Raw genomic sequence first — 25,201 nt, 5'->3', positions numbered from 1 at the left:
ACATCTTCTGGGTGGAACACAAAAGCTTTGCATCCGCAGGAATCAACTCAGCTTGTGTGTGGAGGGAATAAAGTAAAAAGGGACTCCGACTGTCAATCTAAGCCCCTGCCTGGAGTAAAGTTTAAGAGAAGCTCGAATCTGAGCATCCAGAAGTGCTGTGGCTGAGTGCTTTATGTGAGTTACACAATTCAGTGAAATCGTGGATGAATGCTTCTGGCACGTTAAGGCCAGCTGAAGCTGGCTTATTGTATTCTTAAACATGAGTTTGAGTTTTATAAGATGAAAAGTCTTACATCTAAGTGTGACATCAAATATAACAGATAAAAAACAGCTAACTCAGAAAAACCAGGGAACACCACATGGAGTTAAAGGCATCCCCCATTGGGTTGGAACTCTCCCCTGAGGTATTACTTATGGGAGTGCTGTCTCCCTGAGCAACAATCAGTTATGAATAGTTAGATGCTTAACTTCATAGCACAGCAGAGAGCGGTTCTCCAAGGGACTCATTCCCATCACAGACTGGTACTGGGAGAGGGAATGGGAAAGGAAGTTATTGCTGAGAGAATGGATTTGAGGAGGCAGTGCTAGGGTGGTCTGAGAGCCTAAGGGAGTCATGTGACACTCAGCTTTGGAGGAAAAGGAAGGAAGTAGAAGAGTAATCAGAGGGAGGATGGGAGAAGATCTGGAGCATTGATAATGTCACCAAGGAACCATGTGACCAAGGTGTTATAATGCTACATAGGGAGCTCCTGTTCCTGGACAAGAGAAAGAATGTATTTGCCCTTTAAAAAAAATCATAGGATGATTTGACTCACTCCCTTATTTCCATTCCAAAGAAAGAAGACCTTACTTTTTTATTTATGTATTGTAGTTTTGTTCATATAGTGTTCTCAGTACGTTTTATAGTCAATTTTAATGTCTTAGCTTGTGTATGTTCAATTACTTAATGACAATTGAGGAGCTATGAAAACATTTAACAATAGATAATTTCCTATCTGATGCTGAACTATAAGATCTCTGGTGGTTAAAGAGGTGGCTTAGTGGTTAAGAGCACTGACTGCTCCTGAAGAGATACTTAGTATGGTTCCCAACACCCACAGGATGGCTCCTGTTTTACCAAACCTGACATGCTTTTCTAACTCTCAAGAGTACCAGGCACGTGTGTAGTATACAGACAAACATATATGCAGGCAAAGGACAGATACCCATAAAAAATTAAATAAAATATAAGGTATGGAAAACTCAAATGGATCTGAGAAGTTGATCCTGCAGTGGGGACTTAATGCTGCCCATGCTGAGACAAATGCCAGTTCAACTTTTGATCTGATTATTAACATGGAGTAGTTTTTCAAAACCTTACAATTAAAGGCACTTCCCCATATCCCATCATTTTTATTATTGCTCAACATAAATGTATACATAAATACATGTAGACATTGCAGTTCTCCTGTTCTTTCAGGTAGATATTATATTTTATTAGAATGAAGCCCTCAATGGCAAAGCTATGTTAAAACTCCAGAATTGGCCTGGCACATAGGGCTTCACAAAAGCTGAACCATTAACCAGAGAGTGTGCATGGGACAGACCCAGTCCCCCTACAAGTGGAACAGATGTACAACTTGGTCCTCGTGTGGAATCTCTAAGAGGAGGAGCAGGGGCTGCCTCTGGCTCAGTTGCTAGACTTTGGATCCCTCTTCCCTAACTGAACTCAGCCTTGTCTAGCTTCAATAGAAGAAGATAAGCCCAGTCCTACTACTATTTGATATACCAAGGTGGGTTGATATTCATAGGAGGTTTTCCTTCTCTGAGAAGAAAGGGAGGAGTCAAAGGCAGAGGAGAGGGGACAAGAAGGGACTGGGAGGAGAAGAGGGAGGGAAATCTCCAATTTATTTAAAGTAAATAAATGAATGAATAAATGGAAAAAATACTAAACAATATCTCTTTTTTTCTGAAAACATATCTGAGGCCAATCTCCCTTAATATGGATTAAAGGAGAGCACAGACATATGTCAAGGACTTCCGATATGGCAAATGATGCCCTGAGATGTTATTTAAACCTCTGCTTAGCCTAACATTTTAGAAAGTGCGAAGGAGAGGAAATCATCATGCGTGGGAAAGAGAGCAATTTTTTTCTTCTTCAAAAGCATGTGGTATATTTTTATCTCTTGTGAGTCTTTGACAGTATAGGCTTTGTAAATGTTACAGCAAGAAACAATGAATCGTATGTTCCCATGAGTTAGTTAAAGATACAGACAGAGGATCAATTTTGTTTATGGATGATGTGGACTCACTAAAATAAGAAGAGGAACAATGGATTAATTAATATATCACTGTGTGTTAATTTGTTATTTATTAATGTGCTACTATGTATCAATCATGTTGCATGTAATTCTTAATAAATTAACAAGTTTTTCTATAATTAATGTTGGCAACAATTGTTACAGTGAGTAGCTCCCATCAATTACATTTGTGCAAGAGAGTATTATGTGCTATTGAATTAGATTATTACCTTTCTACCATATTTAATGTTTTGAGCATCCTTACCGTCACTGAATTCCAGTCCCAGTGAGCCCTGCTTACCTCCCCTTTTAGATATATGAATCTTCTCAGTCTCTGTTTCACTACAGTTTGGGAATTTGTCTTATGTTCTGTTCATTGGATGCTTGAAGGAAATGTTATATGAAATCTATTCTGGTTCACCTCCTGGTAGATACTGTGACTTCTGCATTTTTGGGGTAGTGAAGAGGGGCTTTAAGGCAGCAGTGTTTCTGGCATGGATAGGTGTACCTTCCTAATAAAGAAGTACCATGATGATGCCATTAATATTTCTGAGTTTTAGCATCAAAATCTCAGTTTTGTTGCTTGAGAATTGTTTTGATCGTGAACCTGAAACATATCTTGAAGTATGCCTTGGTGTCTTTCTCTGAATTAAGAATAATAATAGTACTTGTCCTCTTGGATAATGAACACTGAATCAGTTAACATTTGTAACATACTTGGGACAGTCTCTGCATCATAATAAGTACTCTATCCACAACAGAAGATCTCTCTAAGTAAGTTACTTTTGGGCAATCCTGGGCAGAGCATAAGATTTATTGACATTTCCCTCAAGCCATATTCATTAAATCTTGTGCCAAATTTTGATGTACGGGACAATGGAAAACATTTTTTAATATCTAGTTTTGAGGTGACACAATGATTTCAGAAGTTATTGGATGCCGTGAGAACTACTTGCTTAAGGCATCTCAGAACGGCAGGAATTTGCTCTATCTTTTTCTGTAGTTTTTGCTCATTATTTTGTTATTGAAAGTTGATAGCTTTTTACATCTGGAATTGTGGCAGCGGGTCGAGTGCAAGTACTCTAGAATAATGTGTGAAAGAGACATTTATTTTCATGAGTATATAGCAATTGTACAAACTAATGGGTTTCATTATGACTTATTCATAGATATGTATATAATCATCCTATGATTGATGTGATTCTAGGATGTTCTCACAGCTGTTGTGAAGTTCTCTATAAATGACATACACCATTAGTAAATTACTTTGAGATCAAAAACACTGACCATCAAGAAAATTTTGGAACTTTTGAATCATAAACATTTTCAGCAATGTTGGCTCACAAATATATAAAGTATGAAGCATATTAAGAGACAAATGGAAGTCGTTAGAGTTCATTCTTGATACAAAAATAGAACACCAAAAGCAATCACTCTCTAGAGTGAATTGCTAAAGAGGTCTCTGCCAAAAAGACTTGACAGATGGAGATATACACATGTCTGCAGAGCTTGCATTTGTCTTACTCTTTGTCCAGTGCAGGAGGTTGTTGGGTCAAGAAGAACCACAATTTAATTTCACAGAGGATTTGAGACACTTCTGAGGATTGCTGTGAACATTCTTACTTCAGAATCATACTAAATCAAGTGTTCAAGATTTGCTGTGGCATGGGCAACATAAGTTTAGGCAAAGATCACTGTGAAGGCTGTTGTGGGGCTATGAATTCTCTGAGTATCTCCCCTGGTCTCAGTGCTACCATTGATCACTGGAGTTTCCGTGATGTCTGTTCTTAATTTGGCATAGCCATTGACAATCCATTCCATATCCTGGGTTCAAATTTACAAATGAGAATAGTTGGGGAAAGCTTTGAATTAGATAAAATGGAAGATGCGAATGTGTTAGAAGCTGTGAGATGAGATGTTGCCACTGATTCAGTTGGATTGGCTCCCAGGAAGCACCAGCTTTCCCCAGTTCTGCACTGATTGTAGCCACAGTGGCTGCCATAGACACCTCCTTACTCTAGCATGTGAGGGGCAGTTGGTGGGAAGCCACACAGATGGCCCCAAAATTTCCCACTTTGCAGTTGCTTTCTGGTGACTTGATGAGTGAAGCTATTTTTTTTTCCGAGACAGGGTTTCTCTGTATAGCCCTGGCTATCCTGGAACTCACTCTGTAGACCAGGCTGGCCTCGAACTCAGAAATCCGCCTGCCTCTTCCTCCCAGAGTGCTGGGATTACAGGTGTTCGCCACCACTGCCCGGTGAGTGAAGCTATTTATTAGACTTCCACACCATCGATGGCTTTTCCTCCATCAGCATTACATCAGGACAAAATGATAGATAACATTTTTTTAGGTTGTTTCTTTTCATCATGACTTTCACTACTACCACTTTCTATGTCCTGTAAGACATAACTTCCATTTCAAAATTTTTATTTTAATAATACTGCTTCTCCATTACTGGCATAAAGAGTTTCATGGAAATCTGGAATTGGGCCTTCAATTTGAGTAGATGTCAAGACAATAACAGCACTATTGTCATTGATAAATAAAAATCAAGTAGACCATGACTTGTAGTGGTCAAATGGGTAGATAACTAATCACGTGTGGTCACTGGAGTAAAATACTGATAGACTTGGCTGGAAGGTAGTTGTTGCAATAGACAGTAGTGAAAATAAAGAAAATAAGGTTATTTCTAAGCATGCTAGAGAACTCAGAAAAAGGAAATAAGGAAACCAGAAGTTTTCACTAGAGCTTAAGGGGAAGGCTTCATCATTACCTTGGAAGAAACGTTTGTCTCTGGTACCACAGGGTTTGGAACATAAAGGCAGCCAAATTATGCCAAACACAGATGAGATCCACATTGTCACAAGATATTGTTTTTTTAAGTTGGGACATCAATTGGCAAATCCAGAATGTGAAATGGGCCATCTGGGTGTGTTCCACATTCCTCTCATCTCCCTCTTTTCAGCAGTAAGACCCTTTTCTCTCTTGTCTGAGGAAGTTTGCAGACACTTTCTTAGAGAGTTTCTAGCCCTCTCCTGGAAGGAGAGAAACAGTCCAAGCATGGGCATTCAGATGGTGACCTGAGAGAAGCTCTCCAGATATGGATATTTGGAAGATTCTGCTAATTTATAGTCACAGAAATTTGGCTGGTGTGTATGGACAGAATGATTCCTGTGTTAGAGCGAAATAGAAGGCATGTTGTTTTCGATCAGATTAATTGATGACAATGAGAGTATGCCAGCTAGATATACTCATTATAGTATGCTGACTCAAATAGCTGTGTCTCTGGTGATTTGCTAGACAAAATTTTATTCATTAAATGAAGACAAAATTCGGAAATGCTCTTGTGTTCTGTAAAGAACAGGGTATCAAAGTGAGAATCTGAATGGAATTTGTAAAACTTTATTATTTTCTCAGTTGATTCATATGTCTCTCAAGAGGGACCAGGGTGTGTACCTCTCAAAGCCTTGAAAAATATTAATATAGAGAAAATTGATATCCTTGAAACAAATAGGGATGGTGGCTTCTTGTCCCTGTGACTCACCAGTTAGAGTAGTGTCTGACAGAGGTCAGGACTAAAGGGTATTATTGCTGGGAGACATTCTCATCAACAGGCCCAGAAAGCTCTTAAAACTACCTCTTGGTTATTTTCCCAGATACTGAGTTTAGTGTTGTGATAGATGTATGCCAGAATGAGCAAAATTCACTAGTCTTAGTGACTTGATCAATGAAAGCTTTGCCTGTAGAATTGCAATCTCACAGAATAAGCACCTGGCCATTTCTGTGAAGATAATAGAGATGTATGCTCAAATTAACAACTTTTTCTACCACATCTTATTCACTAACCTCTCTGTACTCTACAGGAAGGCAGTCAATTGGGATTATGTGAATGTTGATTCATATACTTAAGAACCTGGGAAGAGGAAATGTTAATAGAGGAGCTGCCTCCATCAGACTTGCCTGTGAGCAGATCTGTAGGACATTTTCTCAATAAGTGATTGGTGTTGGGGGGCCCAGCACTTTGCCACCTTTCTCTGTCAAGGTGGGCCTGAGGTGTGTACTAAAAGGTCTCCGGGAAAGCCAGAGCAAGCAAGCCAGTAAGCAATATTCCTCTGTGGTCTCTGCCTTCAGTTTCTGCCATGATCCTTGGACTGTATTGGATGAGCTTAAATAAAGCCTTTCCTTTGTGAGTTGTCTTTAGTCAGTGTTTGATCACAGAAAATCAAACCAACACACTAATGGAGTCTTCTCCTTTAGCCCTAGTGTGCTTCTAAAGCAAAACACATTCATACAAAACCAAACACCAAAGACACTAGAAGTCATGCTACTATGTATGAACCCCAACCATCTTGATCACAAACATACCATGATCTGAAAGTAATGACAGGTATGAATATAGCAGTCATCTAATCTAGCTTTATTATTTACTGTGATAACACTGAAGGCAATGTATGTGATAAGTCCTGGGCATATTTTTATCTGTATGAAATTTAAATATTTACCATATGTCTTAGTCAGGGTTTGTATTCCTGAACAAAGAATCATGACCTAGAAGCAAGTTGGGGAGGAAGGGTTTACTCATCTTACACTTTCCACATTGTTTGGTGTTTCATCACCAAAGGAGCTAAGGACAGGAAGTCACGTAGACCAGTCAATTGGAGGCAGGAGCTGATGAAAAGGCCATGGAGGGGTGCTGCTTACTGGATTGCTGCTCCCTGGCTTGCTCAGCTTGCTTTCTTATAGAACCTAATTCCTCCCCTCCTCCTATTAGTGTCCTAACAGGCAGGCCATGCATTCTATCTTAATAGAGCAACTGATTTGGATTACCTATGGAACTAGAATTAGTGTTATTCAGTGAAGGCAGGGAGGGATAAACAGGGTAAGGATGTCCTTAAGTGTGCAGTAGTTGTTTGTACAGGAGTGTGGTAAACAGTACTCCAAAGCTGGACTGACTTTATCCAGGCAGCATTCCACAACACTCAGACCTCTCAGGATAAGATTTAGTGTCACCTCATCTGGAGAAGACACCAGTCAGCTGTGATGTTGCCTTAAGGACAAAAATGAGCAATGAATGCAAATTATAAATGAAAAATCAGGACTATCACAGGTAGCTTTGTAACTGAAGAAAAATAAAAGAAAATGTCAAATATGTGTAAGTAAAATTTTATTCACTTCTTATCACCTATAGTTTTACATTTTGGTTGTGAATTTACACACATGTGCATGTCCACACACACACACACACACACACACACACACACAATTCAACATTAGATTATAAAGTAAAGGGGACATAAACGTAGTCCAGATATATGGACTTGTAGCTGAATACAGCAGATAATGGAAGAATGGTTGAGCAGCAGACTATCATGGTTATTTTGTATTCTTTGTAGTCTGTTTTCACTTAAACCTTGTTAAATTTGGTAGAATTCTATCCAGTGAATAGATACCCTCTATAGAATCCAGAAGCTTATTTCGCTAATTTCATTGTGGCTAACCATAAACTTGTAATCTAGATTTTGTCACATAGACAATGTGTATGTATGTATGTATGTATGAATGTATGTATGTATAGCTGAGTATATGTAACAATCCAGTGCCATTACAAGATCCATTCCAGTCAGAGCTATCCAGAATTTATAGATAGGAATGCCTAAGGTTCTGATGACAGACACATCCTGTGCCCAGTGATACTGATGTTAGCAAACCATTGTGTGTTTGTTGTTTCTGCTGTGTCTGCCTCCAGTGCGTATACAGTCTGACTTCAAACTCTAGTCTTATTGATGCAGGTTCCATGCTTACTGCTCTGCCTTATTGTGTTTCAGATTCTTGTTGACAACATTTATTCTGCTTTCCTCATAACCAGATAGAGATAATTAACTGCTTTTTCAACTAAGACTCTTCTATTTAGGTACATCTCTCTAATGTTTCTCTCTACTGTGGATGTAAGCTTTCTTCTACCCATTTCTCACATTAAACAGAGATGAAATCATTTGTCCCAAATCACTTGCTTGTCAATAGTTCTGAGATTTAATTGATGTATAGTTTTAAAAACATTAATATATATTATTTTTGCATCTGTTACAGAAATAATTTCTAATATATATTCATTTGAATTATAAGTGACAGCATGCCAATATTTTGATGACATTTGTATCATGGTTTAGTTTTCCCATTATTTCTGCTTATTTAACTTCTATAGTTGTGAGTCATAAAAGATTATACTGATTTTCTTATATTTAATATATTTTGTTGTATATAGCTTGAAATACAAATAAACTGCTCAATAGAATCCTTATGAAAACATTTATTTGAGAATCAACTGTCTACTGTTCAATTTTTAAACCAAAAATCCTTTTATCTTTTTTTATCTACTTCAATTTTTTTCATCAAATAGTAATTTTTCTTCAAGAGAAGATAAAACTTTGAAAATGAATTCATTGGGGAATACAGTTGCCTTTACATAGCAGTAGGCAATGAAGAGAAGTTTAAAGAAATACGCTGAAGCCAAATAGAAGAACAGACAAATCCACAGATGTGCTTATACGGAATCAGAAGCTGGAAACCTTATTCACAGCCAGTTAGTAGGATAAAGACACATTTTCCAAAACTTCCAGTTTCTATTTTGTAGTTCCAGAAGTAATGATAGCCATTTATATAGGCATAAAGAAGGTAATGTATGACTCTTTGGAAGGGAAGGTAACTTGTAATCAGGGACATTGTTTTTATTACTTCATTAATATTTATGCTTACATACACAATATTGAGATGAATATTTCTAATGCATAAATAAATAATGTGCATAGAGAAATATTTATGTTGAAGACTTAAGAGAATTGGAATATTTGCTTTAAAGCCCAACACAGCAAAACTATTCATATTCATTCCAACAACCTTTCTCATGATTCTGCTATTGAATATTCAAGTGGTAAGCAAAGAAGACAATGTTTTGGTATAATGTGTTCTTTTTAACTTATTCTGTTATATTTGTTTGCTTTATTTTGGTAAAATTGAGTTTGAGGGAGAATTACAAGGATAATTTGAAGGAATTTTCTTCACTATTCAAACGCATGTTTAACATTTATCAGATGACTGTAATGACTGGCAGCTTTCCAGATTCCCCACTCATTCAGCATCTGTGTTGACCATCTAAGGAGTCAGGCGGGCAGAATGACTCATGGAAGCACCAGCGGCAAAGTTTAGACCCACATGTCAGTGTTCAGCATGGGGAAGGTCAACAACTTTCTCAACAAGCTCAGATCAAAATCCTAAAGAGCCCAGGGGCCATGGAAGTGATTCCTCTCATACAGAACTCAGTGAAAGAGTCACCCCAGTTTGGCTTTTGTTTCTGACATGTATGTGGTTGAAGATAATTGGTAATGTGTGATGGTCCCTTATATGGGCGACAGCTCCCTGAGCTGAACTCTGAAACACACTGACTAGTTCACTTGCAGCTCTGGAAGCCATGATGAGCCCTGACATCCATCTTTTACTGAAGTGTGAACACATGCATGTTTCTGTTCTCTAGTGCCTCAGTGACAGGCTTTTATTGTTTGTTTTAAAAATATCACTTTTATGAGAATAACAAACCACTTTGGATTTAACACTGGATTTAAGGCTCACTTCATGAAAAGTGACCTATACATGGCACGTATAAAATGGCCAAGACCCTGAGGCTAAGCAGGTAGTGAGTGAAGGGGAATCCTATTACTACTATTCTGCTAAAGAAATGTAGCAATAAACTGACTCCTAGTGACATATTGCTAAACCCAATGTTCAGAGCATTTCTAAACTGTCATCCGAGAAACTTCTTGCTGTAACTGATAATTAAAACAGAGACCCATGACTGCAGGGTGTGCAGAATGAGAGAAACTGTGCAGCTCTCAGTCCTGAATGAGATGTCTTTAACAAATGTCTCTCCTTTGTGGACCAGAGACCTATGGAGAAGAGGAGGCTGAAAGAGTGTAAGACACAAAGGTGGTGGGTGACTTAAAGAAACACAGGACTGATGCACATATGAACTCAACAGAGACAATGGAAGCACACTTTGGACTGGCACAGGTTCACACCATGTGGCATCCCAGCACTGAGAAGAGGAAAAGAACAAGGATCTTATGTCCAACAAAGAAGCTATGTGTAATTGCTGCTTTCTGGCCAAAGGAAAATCTATTTTCTCCAATGATGTATCAGTGAGTGGATATGGTAAGAAGTCCAGAGCAGGCACCAGGCCAAGAAGTAGTTGGCCAATAGAAAATAAACCTTTCTTTGTGAAATTTTTGTTTGGGCTTTTTTTTTGTCTTATTGTTTGTTCTGATTTTCTTTTTTATATTTGCTTAGTTCTTTTTAGAGAGAGAGAAAGAACAGGTTAGGTGAGAGGGGTGGGAAAGATCTGGGAGGTGTTGGGGAAGAGCAAAAACATGAGCAAAATATATTACATACTTTTAAAATAAAAAGTATAAGTAACATTATTAAATATTAAAATATGTTAATATTTCTAGTTACTTTTCTCATTTGTGACCTGGTTATCAAAACATTTTATTTTCCATAATTTTTGGATAAGCGTTCCAAATAAAAACACAGATTTAGGTGGGTTTAGATGTAAAGTGAGATGATTCTGTATGCATATATATTTTGAAGTGATTATCATAAATTGAAAAATGATCGATCACATAAGATTTCTCTTCAAAATATATTTTTGACAGTTTACCATTATATAAACATTTTAAATAAACGTTCCCAAATTACTCATTGTGAATCATTCAATAATAACAGCAAAAGCAACTCAAAATTAGGAGGCAAAGTTGTTGCAAACAGAACATTTATTCAGATAGACAAATTAATATATTAATTGCAATTTCAAATATATATTTGTATATATATACATATGTATATGTAAGAAATGGATTACTTTGGATTCTATTTATAATTTGACAAAAGGCTATGCTACTGGAACTACATGGATATTTTTACCTTTGGTTCTACCCCTGAGAGTCTTTATTGAAATGAGCCTGACCTTTGGTACAGTACAGTAATGACTGGAAGAAATACAAGTTCAAAACCCCAGGATGGATGGCAGCAAGAGCAAAGACTGATCCCAGGGTATTTCCAAGTCCAAATGCATCTCAGGCACTCAGTGAGTAGCTGTGCAATAAAAATTATATAATGTTTTCGACAAACATGAAACAAAGTATTCTTTAAAAAAAAAGGATAGAGGTGCATTGCCTTTCTTGTGACTTGAAGGAATGTGGTAAAAGATGAGAATTTTGAAATATCTGTCTCTTTCACTGTCTCTGTCTCTGTGTCTGTCTGTCTGTCTGTCTGTCTCTCTATCTCTCTCTGTGTGTGTGTGTGTGTGCATGCCATGTGTGTACATGTGTGAATAGCGGTACCAGCATGGCATGGACAAGCTTAGATGTCAGTCTTTGTTTTCTGGCTCACCTGAGACAGAATCTCCTGTTTGATACTTTGGATGCCAGGCTATTCGGCCAGGGGGCTTCCAGGGATTCTGCCTTTATCTCCATTGCTACAGAAGTGCTGGTTATCCGTGTATCCCCATACCCAGTTTTACGTGGGTGCTGGTGATTCAAACTCAGGTTCCTGTGCATTCATGGCAAGCGCTCTACCTGCAGAGCCATAAAGCCAACCTTCAAAAATCGTTGACAGGTAAGACGTTGTTGCATAAGCTTCCCGATGTCAGTGAGTGCCTATGAGAGTTTAACCAAACTGAAGCCTCAGAGAGCCACCCTGCATCTCTCTGTGCTGGATGACAATGGACAGTGTGACCAGCTGCTTCTCATTCAAGCTTCCAAGCCTTTCCTGCCAGGAGGGAGGGTAATCTCTCAAACCTTGACATCCTTAAATTGCTTCCTGTCAGGTAATCTGTTACAAAAAAGGTGACTAATAGTACTCTTATAGCAAAGTCACCACTTAAGCATAATATCTAAGATCTTCTGTGTAAGCAGAAGGAAGGGACTTAGCCATGCTTAGGGAGGTATATCCATGTCATATCCTCTCCAAATGTTTAGCCAGTATGATTAAGATTAGGATCAGTTGTATCTTCTTTGGATAGTGTTTTGACTCTAGTACCTTTAAAAGCATACGGAGTAATCATGAGAATAGACTGTAGCATGGTACTGTCCTGCACGGCATAAGTATGGTATAAGCTCCTGGGTACAAGTATTTGCAAATGATTGTCTCTAGAAAGCCACTAAAACTGAATTCCACAGAGAGCCAGTTTTCATGGTACCATAGGGTCCAGGGAAATGTGTAGGAAATCGAAACACAAAACATTTTCTATAACAAGAGTCTTGTGTGTCAGAAGGTCTAAAAGTGCAGAAAGAGTCGTGCCAATTGCTTTGTTTCCCTCAATCTATATTATGGACATATTTAGACATAATATCATCTATAGCCAAATAACGCCCAGTGATTTGAAGCACAAGAATTGAAAGCATCAACTATCCCCAGAGGCGACAGGGAGTGCTTCTTTCCTGCTGCTGCTGAGGAAACTCATTTTAATCTTGAGCTTTAGTCTGTCCCTTTCTGGAGACTGAAGCATTTCTTTGCGTCTACAATAGAAAAATGACACCAATTTAGCCCTGTACTTTGCAAACCCACGCTTGTGCTTGTCATATTTCTTGAATTATCACAGTTGTCCATCAATTGTGTCAGACGGAGCAGGAAATTGGGCTGTGGGTTGGGTCCTGCCAAGATACACATTTCTATAAAAGATTCATAAGAAAAGTGCTTTCTTATAGGATGATAGTGTGTGTGTGTGTGTGTGTGTGTGTGCCTTCAACTTTGGGAATATAAGTGCTTTTAGTCACAAACACCCTTTGTGCTTCCTTACTTTCAGGGCTTTCAGGATCTTCAAATTTAGTTTGGGTCCTTGAGCTGAGCTAATTGTCTGAGGTCATAGGACTCCACTTATGGTTTTGCATATTCAAGTAGATACACTGAATTTTGCTCAGAGTAATGGATCACAATAAAGCTGTTAAGTCAAGATTTTAAAAATTAATATTATCTGCAATTTTAATGGTGCCAGGCAGTTTAGAGGTCTCAGAGTTCAACACATTTATTTTGCAGATGAGAAAACAAACATCTAGAGAGCTGTTAGGGCTTACCAAGGGTCACATGACCAGTTAACAGCAGACCTGGTTTCAGAGCTTCAAAACGGAAAGCCTTTTCATTTTCAAGGTATAAAATGTTGAGACAGAGTGAGAAGTCCAGAGAAAAATCCCTTGACTAACAGCTGTATGTTCAGCACACAGCTGTCAAGTCGTATCATTTCTTTATGTTTGCTTCCCTTTTAAGTAAATAAAACATTAGTTAATGTCACCACATTGTAATTTTTATTATTAATACTTTGTGTTGCAAATAGAATCAAATGATGCACTTTTCTAAAACTTGGTGTTTATCTGGTTCTCTCTGTCTGTCTGTCTGTCTGTCTGTCTCTGCCTGTATTTCTGTCTCTGTCTCTCTCTCACTCACTCTCATTTTCTTTTGACAGTTCTTTGGATTGAACCCAGGACCTGAAGCAGATCAGGCAAGCACTCTATCACTGAACTACAACCCTAACCTTGAAATTCACTATAATTTCTTGCCATTGTTTTTAAGATTTTGAAAGTTATGGTTCACTCATTTTTACTGTTTTCCATATTGTGAACATATCACCATGTACCTATCTATTTATCCAAGGGCATATATTGACATTTGGATCATCACACTGTGATATTTTTTTTTTTTTTGTGCGCAACTTCTGTGCTCACATGCAGGAATTTCCTGGTTCCATTCTTTGCTGCTGCCATATTTTGAACACTACCTGTATCTCTAAATTACTCTGCAATGTGTCCTATAGAGTTGTTAAGCAACATCAATACAATGCTTATCACTGTGGTTTCAGCAATATTTTCCTTATTAGCAATAAAATCGATATCCATTTCATATCTGTTATCAGTTAGCTACAGGAGTTCTTGATAAAGTTAAATAATCAATATCTCCAAACTTAGAAGCATTTATTTGTTTTTATATGTGTACTGTTTAATTGATGTTATTGCTCTTGGTTCTGAAGGCTTTGAGCTAATACAGTGCCCTTGCAATGTTATGTCTGTAAAAGCAAGAGCAAAGGACTACACATTCCATGGCCTCGGTCATCTATGTGCCTATTTGTGACCTCTCAATTGATGTCCCAGTGACCAAATATGGGTGCTTAGCTGAGTCCAACCTGGGGAAAAATCCACCCCTTTAAAGAGAGTGGATACAGAAAGTGTGGTATATTTACCCAATGGAATACTACTCAGCAATTAAAAACAATGAATTCATGAAATTCTTTGGCAAATGGTTGGATCTGGAAAATAGCATCCTAAGTGAGGTAACCCATTCACAAAAGAACACACATGGGATGCAGTCACTGATAAGTGGATATTAGCCTAGAAGCTCTGAATACCCAAGATACAATTCACATATCAAATGATTCCCAAGAAGGAAGGAGAGGGCCCTGGTCCTGGAAAGGCTTAATGAAGCAATGTAAGGGAGTACCAAGACAGAGAAGTAGGAGGGGGTTGATTGGAGAATGGGCAGAGGGAAGAGGGCTTATGGGACTTATGTGGAAGGGGGAACTGGGAACTGGGAAATCATTTGGAATGTAGAAAAAGAATATAGGAGAGAGAGAGAGAGAGAGAGAGAGAGAGAGAGAGAGAGAGAGAGAGAGAGAGAGAGAGAGAGAGAGAGACACTAGTGCATATATCTACTACAAGGAAAAAGAAAGCTGTGCTCTGTGACTTGACCTAAACATTTTCAGGCACTCTGGCTTCCTCTTCTGTGACTTGCTGGTTCAGTTGTTGCTCATTTTGCTCTTGAACTGTGTCTTTTACTCAGCAGTTCTAAATATTCTTTTTATTCTGTAGAGTGTTTCAGAAGACAATTTGACTTTCTACTCTGTGGCATATATAAACTGCACTCTCCCTGCTTCTCAGTTCATTCCTTTGTGGTTTTTGTTTGATGGTCTTGATAAAGAAAATTATCTCTATAATATTTTTCTATTAATCCTCCCAATATGTTGACTACACCACACTTTTTTATCTTTGTCTACTATATCACTTAAAGATTGATGATAGGTAGGCAGATAGATAATTTAAGTCACACTTCACACTTCTATTTCTTTGGGCCCAGAATTAATATCACTTACCTTATTTCATTTGAGTAGCAAAATAATAAATGATATTTTATGCAATAGGTTTTTACATGTTGTCCTTTAGAATAGTAGTAGCTGTGTCTACTTTCATTTTCCAATCTCTCAATTTTAAAAATTTCCTCAAATTACTCTTAAATTTCATTCAAATTTTTTGTGAAGCTATTAATTAAGTAGGAGTTTACTATTTTTGTTGATGTTTCTTTCCTATTGTTAAAAATCTAATTATCACCAATCCTCTCTAAGAGTATTTTATCCATTTTACATACCCATGGTAATTATATTAGCTCTCTATTGTTGTATAATACCATAAACTTTGCAGCTTAACATGACACAATTTACTTGTCCTGTATCCCAAGGCAGGGTGGTCTGCTCAAGGGCTTACAAGGATTCAAAGTGTCAGCAGTCAGTTCTCATGCAAGAACACTGAGGACTGGGGAAGTACTGGCTTCTACAGTTGCTGTAGTATCTGAATAGTGCATCGTACTGAGGCCTTCTGAGTGAGGATCCCAGCTTCTCAATGACTGTGGGAGGAAGCTTGCCCATTCAACCTACAGACCATCTCCAGCTCCGTGCATGGCCTCTCCCAATACCATTGCCTCCTTCATCAAGCCAACAAGAAGTCTTTAGAGCAAAGCTGTTACTAAGATAGTCTTAAACAACATCAATAATGTATCACCTTTGAGTTATGTTGATTAGAAATAATTTAGATAGTCTGTCCACATTAAAGAGACAATGGTTAGATAAGTAGACACTATCTATCAAGGGCCACCTTAGGTTCTGTCCTCTTCTCCCATTGTTTGCTACCATTATACAGCAGACTCTTTGTTTTTGTTTGTTTGTTAATTTGTTTGTTTACAACAAAGCCATGGTCCAATATATCTTTTAAATACAAAAGGTCAAATACCAACCCCCGATGGGACTGTAACTTATTTTCACACAGTAATCAAGTTAATTGCCTTTTAAATTTTTTCTTAACATTGTTCCATAGTATTCCAGACTCTTGTGGGAGTTAGTTTTACTGGAGTTAAGGTACCATAAGGAACACCTTTAATCTAGTTCAATACCATTGAGATGTCCAGTTTGAGGGGAAATTTTGAGGGTAGGTAGCAATACTGTTACCTCACACAATACCTTAAATTTTAATTATAACACAGTTGAGCGTAAAACAATACAAATAAAAATGGATCAGCTTGTAAGATGAAAGTGGGAATTCTAAACGTGTATGCTGTGATATGCAATCTTCACTGTCAACATGACTGAATCTGGAATCATCCAGATACCACCCATGTCACATCCATGGGCACATCTGTGTGTGATCTTGCAGAAAGGTTTAACCGTGGAGAGAAGACTTGTCCTGACTGTGAACATCATCATTTCTTTGGCCAGGGGTCTCGGACTGAGTACAAATGAAAACTGGATAAAGCAAGCTGAGCACCAGTATTCAACTCATTTCGCTCTTCGGTTTTAGATGTCTGCTGCGGCATGCTCCTGTTGCAGTAGCTGGAGGGGTCCTTAGGCTGGTGAAATGAGCCAATTCAAACCAGACTGGATTATAGTAAAGACTGGCTGATTGGGCAGCTGCTCTCTGGCTGGCAAGTTCACTGGCCACAGGACCTAGGCCTGGGAAGTCTTCATGGAGGAATGGGATGAGGAGGAAGAGGAGGAGAAGAAAGAGGAGGACAAAGGACAGAGAGAGAAGAGAGAGAGAGAGAGAGAGAGAGAGAGAGAGAGAGAGAGAGAGAGAGAGAGAGAGAGAGAAGAGAGAGAAAGAAAGAGACAGAGACAGAGACACAGAGAGAGACAGAGAGAGAATTCAGAGAAAAAGGAGGAGAAAAGAGACCAGGGCTTCTGGAGAAGGTTCAGCACCTGGACTGGAAAGTTAAAGGTTGGGGGCAAGGCACATCAGGTAGGGACTGAGGGACGCTGGGAGAACCTGGGGGCCAGGTAAAATATGTGCCTCAGTCCCTTGTCCCTGGGTCTGAAACCAAACGTTAAGGTTAAAGAATTAACTCAGTCCTGAGTTGAAAAAAAAAAAAAACCAAAATACAAAAAACGTTATAGTTACTTATACTCTCTTTTCATTTTTATTTTTACAGCATATCTTCTTCCATTTGGTTTCAATAGATGGGTGTTCTATAAGATGAAACAGGTAGCAAATATTTTAGTCTTGTGTTTGTCTAATCCATTCAATGCACTTTATGCATTTTTACCAGAGACATTAACCATTTACATGAAAAGTAATTTAAAAGTTTCAAATTCCCCCTCCCCCTCCTCTTTCCCTTCCCTTCCTCTTCTCTCCCCCTCCCTCTCCCCTCCTCCTCTCTTCTTCCCCCTTCCCCCCCTTGCTCCTGCCCCCACCAGCCATGGTGACTGCACTGGCTTCACTCCTTGCAGCCAGCTGCCCAGTAAAACTGTTTTTAACAAAATCTAACGTGGCTTGGGTTGGCTCATCTCACAGATGGTAGAGAAACAGCCTATCATTCTGCCTCCTCCCCCCTTTTTTTTATTCGATATAATTTATATACATTTCAAATGATTTCCCCTTTTCTAGCCCACCCACTCCCCGAAAGTCCCATAAGCCCCCTTCTCTTCCCCTGTCCTCCCACCCACCCCTTCCCACTTCCCCGTTCTGGTTTTGCCAAATACTGTTTCACTGAGTCTTTCCAGAACAAGGGGCAACTCCTCCTTTCTTCTTGTACCTCATTTGATGTGTGGATTATGTTTTGGGTATTTCAGTTTTCTAGGTTCATAACCACTTATTAGTGAGTGCATACCATGATTCACCTTTTGAGTCTGGGTTACCTTACTTAGTATGATGTTCTCTAGCTCCATCCATTTGCCTAAGAATTTCATGAATTCATTGTTTCTAATGGCTGAATAGTACTCCATTGTGTAGATAAACCACATTTTTTGCATCCACTCTTCTGTTGAGGGATACTTGGGTTCTTTCCAGCATCTGGCAATTATAAATAGGGCTGCTATGAACATAGTAGAGCATGTATCCTTATTACATGGTGGGGAATCCTCTGGGTATATGCCCAGGAGTGGTATAGCAGGATCTTCTGGAAGTGAGGTGCCCAGTTTTCGGAGGAACCGCCAGACTGATTTCCAGAGTGGTTGTACCAATTTGCAACCCCACCAGCAGTGGAGGAGTGTTCCTCTTTCTCCACACCCTCTCCAACACCTGCTGTCTCCTGAATTTTTAATCTTAGCCATTCTGACTGGTGTAAGATGAAATCTTAGGGTTGCTTTGATTTGCATTTCCCTAATGACTAATGAAGTTGAGCATTTTTTAAGATGCTTCTCCGCCATCCGAAGTTCTTCAGGTGAGAATTCTTTGTTTAACTCTGTACCCCATTTTTTAATAGGGTTGTTCGGTTTTCTGGAGTCTAACTTCTTGAGTTCTTTATATATATTGGATATTAGCCCTCTATCTGATGTAGGATTGGTGAAGATCTTTTCCCAATTTGTTGGTTGCCGATTTGTCCACTTGATGGTGTCCTTTGCCTTACAGAAACTCTGTAACCTTATGAGGTCCCATTTGTCAATTCTTGCTCTTAGAGCATACGCTATTGGTGTTCTGTTCAGAAACTTTCTCCCTGTACCGTTGTCCTCAAGGGTCTTCCCCAGTTTCTTTTCTATTAGCTTCAGAGTGTCTGACTTTATGTGGAGGTCCTTGATCCATTTGGATTTGAGCTTAGTACAAGGAGACAAGGATGGATCAATTCTGCATGCTGACCTCCAGTTGAACCAGCACCATTTGTTGAAAAGGCTATCTTTTTTCCATTGGATGTTTTGAGCCTCTTTGTCGAGGATCAAGTGGCCATAGGTGTGTGGGTTCATTTCTGGATCTTCAATCCTGTTCCATTGATCCTCCTGCCTGTCACTGTACCAATACCATGCAGTTTTTAACACTATTGCTCTGTAGTATTGCTTGAGGTCAGGGATACTGATTCTCCCAGATTTTCTTTTGTTGCTGAGAATAGTTTTAGCTATCCTGGGTTTTTTTTGTTGTTCCAGATGAATTTGATAATTGCTCTTTCTAACTCTATGAAGAATTGAGTTGGGATTTTGATGTTAGATAGAAAATCCCAACTCCTCCCCCTTTTGTGAGGCAGGCTCTCTCAATCAAACTCAGAGCTGATAAAACGGCTCGTCTGCCAAGCCAGTTTTCCCAGGGACGTTCTTGTCTCTACCTTCAAAGGCTGGAATTACAGATGGGCTGTTATGTCCACATCACATCTACAAGGGTTCAAACACTCAATCTCTTGCTTAGGCAAGCACTTTAACCACTGAGCCAACTCTAGCTCACCAACAACTATTTTTCATTCAATACTTAATGTCTCTTTAAACTAATGTTCTGTGTACCACTTTGGGAATTAAAAAAAAAATATAGAGAGGAAAATTTGATATACCAAACTGGTAAAGTGTTCATGCTTTTGTTTCTTGTTAAATACCCATTCTAAGGCAGAAATCAATATTTCCCTAATGTTTTTTCTTGGCATATGAGAATTAATTTATTGTTAATTTTTATTATTTTATTATTATTTTTGCGTGTCCATGTCAACATACACCTACCTCACTGTGGTTGTAAGTTCAGAGGACAACTTCTGAGAGTTGGTTTTCTTCTCCTACCATGAGTTCTGGGCATCAAATTCAGGTCCTCATGTCTCAGGGGCAGGCACTTCCATCCGCTGAAGCATCCTGACAAATTAGAATATCTTTGAATTAGATCTTAATAGGATGCTTGCTGTTTTAAATTTCTGTTGCAGACTCGAATTTCATTTTAAAATGTATCAAATGAATTTTTACTTGGTATTAGAACAGAATTTCCAACAATTTCTGAAATGTTCCTAGGTGCACTTCTGCAATCTTATACTATACCTTTACATGAAGCACTATGCTCAGCATTGATGACAATAAAATGAAAATAACAGTCAACTCTGAAAAGCACTGAAGAGGCTCTGTGTCCTGCATTATTAAGCATTCAACCAAGACTTAATGCTTTATATGAAAATAAAAATATGATTCATATCATTAGTATTCGTATTTGTTTTAATCTTTAATAAACACTGAAATTATATGATATCAAAGTATTGTTTTAAAATACACTTTTTAAGCATTATTATATGTAAATATTTAACATGTATACCACTTCTATATGCCTGTACACTGAGTTTTTTTGTCAAATTTCTCATGTGAAAGGAGACATGGGCTTGGAAGTCCTGTGCAGATGACGTCTACCTGGACTCTGATCTCCTGAAGAAAACAAATGATCAATTTATCTTCTCTCAAATACCTGAAACCATTTGAGTGATCACCAAATTACTTTAAATTTAGCAATAAGTAGTTTTAATTATGTATTTTAGTATCAGTGTAGGGATAAAAAGGAGGAAAGATAAAGAAGATTTAAATGTGGACAGAGAGAAACAGCAAAAATAATGCCAAAAATGTCAAAGTAGATAGCAGCATCAAAGGAAATTTTTTAAGAAAAAAGAAAATTCGAAATGTCTTTTGTAGAACAGTGTCTGACCCATAGTTGCATCATAAATTTCATCATTAACTGCATATTTTTGCGGCTCTTATTTTTCCTGCTTAAGCTTTAAATGTGTTAGTGCAAAGTCATTTGGATTATAACCAGGTTATTACAAGTTAAAGAAAATCAGGAAGTTGATTAATATTTTAATACCTTAAATTATATTTCATTCATCATCAGCTGTTTGGAAAGTAAATTTAAACAATTCATCTCATTCAAAGACAATTACTATTATTTAGTGTCATATATAACTACCACAGTATTTTAATACTGTTATTTGTTTTATCTTTCTCCTTTAATCCTGAAGTGGGAGTATGTTCCTCAGTCATCAAATCATTTTCACCTATATTGTATCTTGTGTTCTTGCCGTTGTGTCAATTTACCTACATTTTACCAACATGGTATATTAGACAACACATAATTAAGATTTTTTTCAGTGAGAACATTTAGAATAAAATTTATATTCTTCCTTTTAAAATTTTATTTATTTTTATTTTATATACATTTGTGACTTGACTGTATGCATACCTGTGTGAGGGTGTTGGATACCTGGACAGGAATTACAGTTGTGAGCTGCTGTGTGGTCACTGGGAATTGAACCAGGGCCCTCTGGAAGTGCAGTCAGTTCTTAATCGCTGAGTCATCTATCTAGCACCTATATTCCACTTCTTGATTACATTGAAAGACTAAGTATCCTTCAGAATTTCCCCACAAAAGAAACTTCTTAAGAATGATAGAAGTGTATTGAAAATCTGTTTTTCTAATACATCAAAATCACACCTGCTTCCCCATATCCCAAGCTACAATATAAACTTTACTAAGATATTTTTTAACTTGAATTTTCTATTTCCAGATTATAATGTAGTTATAACAGTTCTCCCTTCCTCTCCCTTCCTCTAAGGCTCTCTTCTAAGGTCTACAGTGTTGAATTTTGAGTTGAAGGCTAATTTTCTACAAGGAAGTTTTCTGTTTGCTTGTTTTTTTTGTTTGTTTGTTGTTGTTTTGCTTTTATCTTTTCCAATTTTAGCATGTTGTGCTTTTGTTTTTACTTACAGCAACTGTTTATTTCCTTCTTGATTTCTTTTTGGACCCACTTACAAGTTGCTTTAATTTCTAGATATTCTTTTGCTATTGATTTTGACTTTATTGTGTCATGGTCACATAGGACCCTGTATACTGATGAGGAGAGTATGTATTCTGTAGTATTTGTGTGAAATACTGGGTAAGTATCTGTTAGGTCTATTTAATATATAGCATCATTTAATTCTAATGTTTCTCTCTTTTTAATTTGGGTGACCTGTCCATTGGAGAAAGTAGGATATTAAAATCACATGGTATTACGGAATTGGGAGTACTATGTGGCTTATGGTTCAGTAGAATGCTTTTTATGAGACTGGGTATGTTAGAGTTTTATGCATATATAATCCTCTTGGTTGATCAGAATGAAGTGCCTTTCTCTTCTGATTAATTTGGCAGGCTCTGTATTTTGTCAGATAATAGATTAGTGATGCCTGTTGACTTCCTGCTTTAATAGATTAGTGATGCCTGTTGACTTCCTGCTTTAATAGATTGGTGATGCCTGCTGACTTCCTGCTTTAATAGATTGGTGATGCCTGTTGACTTCTTCTGTCCTGTCACTCTAAGGTGGTGCTTTTCTTGATAGTAGGGTCTGTTTCTCATAGACAGAAAAAGGGATGGGGTGTCTTCTTTATTTCCGTTTAACTAACCTGTGTCTTTTGATTGGAGAGCTGAGACCATTGGCATAAAGTTCTTATTTAAAGGTGTGTGTTAGCCGGGTGGTGGTGGCGCATGCTTGTAATCCCAGCACTCTGGGAGGCAGAGGCAGGTGGATTTCTGAGTTCGAGGCCAGCCTGGTCTACAGAGTGAATTCCAGGACAGCCAGGGCTATACACAGAAGCCCTGTCTCAAAAAACCAAATCAAAAAAAATAAAAAATAAAGGTGTGTGTTGATTGCTGTAATTCCATTGCTTTTTGCAGTTAGCATGTTTAGTCCTATTTTGTGTATTAGTACCTATAGCATTGTTTATATTCTTTCTATAGTTTCTCAGCTGTGTCCTCACTTCCATACCAAGTGTTGTTTCCGGTATTCTCTGTGGGGCTGCTTTGGTGGTCATGAACTTTTTAACCGGTTTATATCATGGAATATTTTTTCTCCTCCAACCATGGTAGATACTTTTGCTGAGTAAAGAGGTCTGGACTGGACCATAGTCTTTTAGAACTTGGCATCCATTGCTCCAGGCTCTCCTGAGCTTTAAAGTTTCCATTGAGAAACTGGTTCTATTTCTGATGCATTTTCTTCTGTATGTGACTTGCAGACTTTTCTCTTGCAGCTCTCAGTGTCCCCTTTTATTTGTACATGTAGTGTTTTAATTAGGACATATGATGGGCAGTTTGTGTTGATTTGGTGTTTGGTGCTTTGTGTCCCTCCTGCATCAGTGTGGGTATGTCTTTCCCTGGTATGCAACGTACAGCAGTAGTAATTACAGAAGAAGAGAACATGAGTTTGAGGGGGGATGTGCTGTGATGGCAAGGGAATTGTTGGATGGGTGGAGAGGGGAGATGGAGACTTTATAAATCATGCATGACCTTCTCCACAAAATGAGAAGTTTGTTTTGCTTGTACTGAGCACTGATTTCTTTTATTGCATATTTTCCTTATTTATGTTTCAAATATTATCATCTTTCCTGGTCTCCCACCAGACTCCTCTTATCCCACCCCCCCTTCCCTGTTTCTATGAGGGTGTTCCCCCACCCATCCACTCACTCCCTCCTCCCCACCCTCAAATTCCCCTACACTGGAGCCTTGAGCCTTCACAGGAACAAGGGCCTCTCTTCCCCTTGATGTCTGACAAGACCATCCTCTGCCACATATGCGGCTGGGGCTATAGGTCCCTTCATGTGTTCTCCTTGGTTGGTGGTTTAGTCCCTGAGAGCTCTGGGGGTTCTGGTTGGTTGATATTTGTTCTTCTTATGGGTTGCAAATCCCTTCAGCTCCTTCAGTCTTTTCTCCAACTCCTCCATTGGGGACCCTGTGCTCAGACCAATGGTTGACTGTTAGCATCTGCCTCTGAAAGACATCTCATATAATGGACCTACAGGTTTGGTCAGTCCATAACAGCTGAAAGGCAAGGGGCTGAAGTTTGAATGAAGTATGAGACATCAAACCTCGCTCTTCAGGTTGAGAAAACAAATGACCTGTGCTAAAAACAAGTGTTTTAGAAAATGGAGGATTGGAAAACCCAAAAAGATGCAGTGTTTTCTGCTCAGTTGATATGGGAGCATGAGGTAGTTTTAATTACACATGGAGAGAAAACAAGATTGCATTGGAATCATAAAATATATCTAGAAAGACTCATTCTTAGTTACAATGCAAAGATTTGGTCTTCCCCTTCTTGGCCCTTGTGTTCCAATTACCTACTGTTGCATGGCTAAGTATCACGAAGCGTGGGGCATGTAGCAACTATTTAGTAGGTTCATGGGTTCTGGGGATCAGAAAATGGGACAGGACTCAGCAGGGAATGTTTCTCTCTGTTCTGCCCTCACTGTAATCTCAGCAGAGGCAACTAATCATCTGTGGTAGAATTAAAATAAACCTAAATCTCTCCACTCCCACCACCTCTATACCAGGTTAGTAATGCTGACTCTTGGGTGAGAATTTAACCAAGACATTGAAATTCTTTTTATTTTTTAATTTTTATTTTTTGGTAGCCCTGGGATTCCAGACCCTGATTTCCCTGGATCAGAATCTCAGGTGAGAACCAGGCAGAACTTTACCTTAAAAGCCATGCATGTCTTTTCAACAGTGTATTTTCTGAGGAATTTACAAAAGCACTGTCAGTTTCAAGGTGTGAGAAATAGGCTGTTGTCCATGTCAAGATACTTTTATAGACAATGGATGGAGAACCAGAGATATCACTGTCTGAAGTTTTCAGTAATACAATCTGTCACCCTGTTTTCCAGCACTACCTCAAATCAGGCATTTTAATGAAAAGGGAACTTCTTTAGAGATCTACAGTTAAGGAAATCAAATTCTGCCATTTATTAATAACACAGGAAGCAGTTTAACATGCACTATTGTTCTATCAACAGTTATAATTCCTTACTTTAGAGATCAGTATTTCTGGATAGAATATTTGGTGGTACACAATTAAACATAACAGAAAAATCAACACAGAA

At 38.3% G+C, this 25,201-nt stretch overlaps 1 pseudogene; it reads right to left on the bottom strand.

The window, feature by feature from the left end:
- Positions 1–3,959: 3,959 nt before the first annotated feature.
- LOC127677835 (polyadenylate-binding protein 4-like) overlaps positions 3,960–25,201 on the bottom strand; it is a 137,304-nt pseudogene continuing 116,062 nt past the window's right edge.

This window comes from Apodemus sylvaticus, chromosome 2 (genome assembly GCF_947179515.1).
Source record: "Apodemus sylvaticus chromosome 2, mApoSyl1.1, whole genome shotgun sequence".
In the NCBI taxonomy this organism is placed as follows: Eukaryota; Metazoa; Chordata; class Mammalia; order Rodentia; family Muridae; genus Apodemus; species Apodemus sylvaticus.
The sequence above is the reverse complement of the archived record's forward strand: the minus strand, read 5'-3'. Positions and strand labels throughout refer to the sequence as shown.